Source organism: Piliocolobus tephrosceles, unplaced genomic scaffold (assembly GCF_002776525.5).
Source record: "Piliocolobus tephrosceles isolate RC106 unplaced genomic scaffold, ASM277652v3 unscaffolded_29925, whole genome shotgun sequence".
NCBI lineage: Eukaryota > Metazoa > Chordata > Mammalia > Primates > Cercopithecidae > Piliocolobus > Piliocolobus tephrosceles.
Genome location: NW_022313115.1, coordinates 1 through 4,775, shown reverse-complemented (window position 1 = coordinate 4,775; position 4,775 = coordinate 1). Strand labels below are relative to the sequence as shown.

The 4,775-nt window shown below is 35.7% G+C and overlaps 1 pseudogene across 1 annotated transcript; it reads right to left on the bottom strand.

Moving 5' to 3' along the window:
- Nucleotides 1-2,628: 2,628 nt before the first annotated feature.
- On the bottom strand, nucleotides 2,629-3,739 carry LOC113222227 (annotated as a pseudogene). Its single transcript, XR_003308291.1, has one exon. The product of XR_003308291.1 is annotated as a proteasome subunit alpha type-1 pseudogene (transcript).
- Nucleotides 3,740-4,775: the final 1,036 nt, after the last annotated feature.

Here is a 4,775-nt window from a genome sequence, read left to right as displayed (position 1 = left end):
TGTCCAGTTGAACAGTTCTTTCTTTCCTGGGTCAAGTTTTGGTGACATATCTGAAAAGTTATCACCAAATGAAGTCATCCAGATTTTCTCCTATGTTATCTTCTAGAAATTTTAGAGTTTTGTGTTTTACATTTAGGTCTGTGGGATATTTTGAGCCAATTTGTATGAAGGATGTTAGATCTGTGTAGAGATATTATTATTATTATTATTTTATGTGGATATTTGATTCTTCCAATAGGATTTGTTGAAATGACTATCTTTTCACCATTGTACTGCCTTTGCTCCTTTGTCAAAGATTAGTTGATTACATTTATATGGGTCTATTTCTAGACCCTTTATTCTGCTTTTTTAAAAATCATTTTGCTAAAAGCATACTGTTTTGAATACTGTAGCATTATAGTAAGTCTTGAATTTGGGTAGTATTAATCCTCCAACTTGGTTCTTCTCCTTCATTATTATGTTAGCTAATCTGGGTCTTTTGTTCTTTGTAAAGTAAAGTAAATTGCTAGGATTTTGATTGGTATGGCAGTGAATCCACAGAACAAGCTGGGATGAACGGACATCTTGACAATATTGAGTCTTCCTATAAATGAAAATGAAATATGTCCTTATTTGTATAATTCTCCTTTGAATCTTTTCATTAGAGTTTCTTCATTTTTCTTCTACAGATGTTGTACATATTTTGTTTGACTATATATAAATATTTCATTTTTTAGGGTACTAATGTGAGTTGTATTGCATTGTTAATTTCAAATGCCATGTGCTGATGGATTTTTTTAATATTATTCCTTGCATGCATCTCTCAACTTTGATATAATAGCTTACCAGTTCCAGGAGGTTTTTTGTTGTTGTAGTTTTGTTTTTGTTGTTTGTTTGTTTTTGGAGACAGACCCTGTCTCACTCTGTTGCCCAGGCTGGAATGCAGTTAGTGGATTCATTGATTTTTCTCTACTGACTTTCTATTTTAATTTCATTTATTTCTGCTCTAATTTATATTACTTATTTTCTTCTGCTTAATTTGTATTTAATTATTTAATTTCTTCTACTTTTTCTAGTTTCCTAAAGTTAATGCTTAGATAATTGATTTTAGATTGTTTTGTTTATGACATATGCAGTAAATGCTATAATTTCCCTCTCAATACAGTTTTTACTGTATCTGAAAAATTTTGATAAGTTGTATTTTCATTTTTATTTAGTTTAAGATATATTAAATGTTTGTTGTTGTTGTTGTTGTTGTTGTTGTTGTTGTTGCTGTTGAGACTGAGTCTCGCTCTGTCACCCAGGCTGGAGTGCAGTGGCCAGATCTCAGCTCACTGCAAGCTCCGCCTCCCGGGTTCCCGCCATTCTCCTGCCTCAGCCTCCTGAGTAGCTGGGACTACAGGCGCCCGCCACGTTGCCCGGCTAGATTTTTGTATTTTTTTAGTAGAGACGGTGTTTTACTGTGTTAGCCAGGATGGTCTCCATCTCCTGACCTCGTGATCCACCCGTCTTGGCCTCCCAAAGTGCTGGGATTACAGGCTTGAGCCACCGCGCCCGGCCACGAAATATTAAATTTTCAATTGAGATTTTTTTTTAACCCATGTGTTATTTAGAGGTATGTTGTATAAGCTCCATGTATGTTGGGATTTTCTGCCTTTCTGCTATTAATTTCTAGTTTAGTTCCACTCTGGTTTAAGAGCAGACATTGTGTGATTTCTACTATTTTAAATTTGTTAGGTTTAATTTTATGGCCCCGGGTGTGGTCTGTGTTATTGAATGTTCCCTGTAAGCTTGAGAAGAGTGTATATTCTGCTCTTGTTAGATGAAATAGTCTGTATATTGTAGTCAAATATATCCTGTTGAATGCCGGTGTTGTTGGGCTCATGTCTCAGTCTTTTCAGACTACTATAACAAAATGTCATGGACTGGGTGGCTTATAAGCAACAGAAATTTATTTCCCACAAATATGGAGGCTGCAAATTCCAAGTAACCATCTCTGGCAAATTCAGTGAGTGTATACTTTCTGGCTTACAGATCACATATTCTTGCAATGGCCTCGTAAGGTGGAAGGAGCAAAGTTTCTAATTATAAAGTCCTTTTAATAAGGCCACTAATCCCATTAGGTTTATAGACTGTGCCTTCTCTCAACATCTTTACATGACTTAAACACCTCCCAAAGGCCCGCCTCCAAATATCATCACCTTGGGTATTAAGATTTCAACTTTTGAATTTGGGGGGTTAGGGAAGAACAAACATTCAAACCATACCAGTTTAGCTATATCTTTACTGATTTTCTCCTTGCCGGATCTGTACATTTCTAATAGAGGTGTGTTGAAACCTTCAAATAAAATAGAGAATTCATCTATTTCTTTGTGCAGTTCCATCAGTTTTTGCCTCATGAATATAGATGCTGCATTGGTAGAATGATATGTTGTTACAAGAACTGCTATTTCTTGTTGGATAATAGACCCCTTTATCTTTATGTAATGCCCCACTTTGTTTGTGATAACCATTTTTTTTTTTTTTTTGGCCTGCTCTGGTCTGAAAATAATACAGCTAGCTACTCTCGATTTGATTAGTACTAGCATTGTATATCTTTCTACATTCAATTAATTTTTTTTAACCAGGCATTGAAACAATTTTATTTCAAAATTGTCTTTAAAACCACAAAGTCCCTATATTCTTCATATAAAAAACATTAGTATAGATAACCATACTTTCTAGAAAATGATTATACAGACCCTCTCAAAGAAAAATGTATTCCATTATATAGGTTTCAGTGAGGTTGCTTGGAAAAAACTCACATCTGGACTGACTCCTAAAACATAGCATTCCACCACTCTGCAACTTTTGGTTCAAAGTATAGATTATTGTCATCAGTATGTGGTGCCTATATTCTTACATATTTGATAATACATATATAGACTGGCTTATCACTTAATGTTCCATTGGTTCATCAGCCTTTTCTGCAGGTTCATCAGCAGGTTGAGCAGCCTGTGCCTTTCTCTGTGGCCTTTCTTCAAGACCTTCGAGGAATGGAGACACATCATCATCATCATAGATTGTAAACTCCAAGTCTTTACCAACAATTACAATGGAAACATTCTTTGTAGTTAGGTCCTGTTCTGCAGGAAGTGTCTCTCTTAAGGCACGCAGACCATGTTTAACTAGTTCATTTAAATTGCACTCCATAAATTCAGACATATGTCTCTCCAAGTAAGTACGAGCTGACTGGGATCGGGCTCCAATGGACATGGCTCTGCAGTCAAAATAGTTAGCAGATGGACAGGTTAGGAAAATGTGAGGGCCCATATCATCATAACCGGCAATTAGCAGCCCAACACCATACGGTCTCCGGCCATATCGTTGTATTGGTATCTGGGTCTTGCTTCCAATTAGAGATACAAGACGAGACACAGGCAGTGGTCTGTCGAATACAAATCTGGAATCCAAACACTCCTGACGCATAAAATTACATAACAGTCTAGCATCAGCAGTAAGCTCCGCAATTGAGATACCAATATGGTTGTCAACATGGAGAATTTTTTTCTGATGAGCTGCAAGCTCTGATTGCGCCCTTTTCAATGCAACCAACACTGCATGAGTTTTTGATTTCAAACCAACTGTGGCTGAACCTAGTTTAACAGCTTCCATTGCATATTCAATTTGATGAATCCTGCCCTGCGGGCTCCAAACAGTGACATCATTGTCATACTGATTTCGAAACATGGTGGTGGCGCGGGCCTGGTTGCGGCCTCCAGCCCATTCAATTAATTTTAATCTATATGTATCTTTATATTTAAAATGGGTTGGTTGTAGACATCTTAGAGTTGCATATTATTTTTTGATCCATTCTGACATTCCCTGTCTATTAATTGGTACATTTAGAATATTGTTGTTTAAAGTGACTGCTGATACAGTTGAATTAATATCTATCATTACTGTTTTCTTTTTTAAGTAAAATATCAAAGACTTGATTTAACTCTTTAGAAACTAGTAAGATATTATAAAAGAGAATTTGAGAAAAATGTCTTGTTATTTTTAATATCTCTGGCATTCTCATTATGTGTAGGTTACACCTGTTGTAGTCATGCCACAGTTCTTTGATGTTCTATTCTATTTTAGCCTTTTTTTTCCTTTGTTTTTCAGTTTTGTAGTTTCGATTGATTTATCTTCAAGCTCAGTGTTTCTTTCTTCAGCCATGTGGATTCTGCTAATAAGTTCAGCAAACACATTCTTCATTTCTGATTACATTATTTTTTTATCTCTAGCATCTCTTTTTGATACTTTCTTAGGATTTTCATCTCTCTGCTTACATTTCCCATCTGTTTTTGCATGCTGCCTACATTATCTGTTAGAGCCTTTACCGTGTTAATCGCAGTTGTTTTAAATTCCGTTCTGGTAATTTCAAGATCTCTGCCATGTGTCTGTCTCTTCAAACTGTGTTTTTGTTTGTTTTGTTTTGTTTTGTTTTGTTTCTTTTATGCCATTTAGAGTATGTGTGTGTGTGTATGTGTGTGTGCGTGTGTGTGTATCTCTTAAATACATGATAGATAGATAGATAGATACATAGATAGATACATAGACAGATAAGATAGACAGCTGAACAGGATGTACTATGTAAAATGAGTTACTCTAAATAGGTCTTTAGTAATTTGGTTTTAAGGTGTGGGAGGAGAGAAATTAGTCTATCATCCTGTGATAAGGTCTCTGTCTTTTAGTGAGGCTATTCCTCATTACTGCGAATACTTACATGTGTTTTGCGGTTTTTCTCTCCTTCTATAGGTAGAATAGGA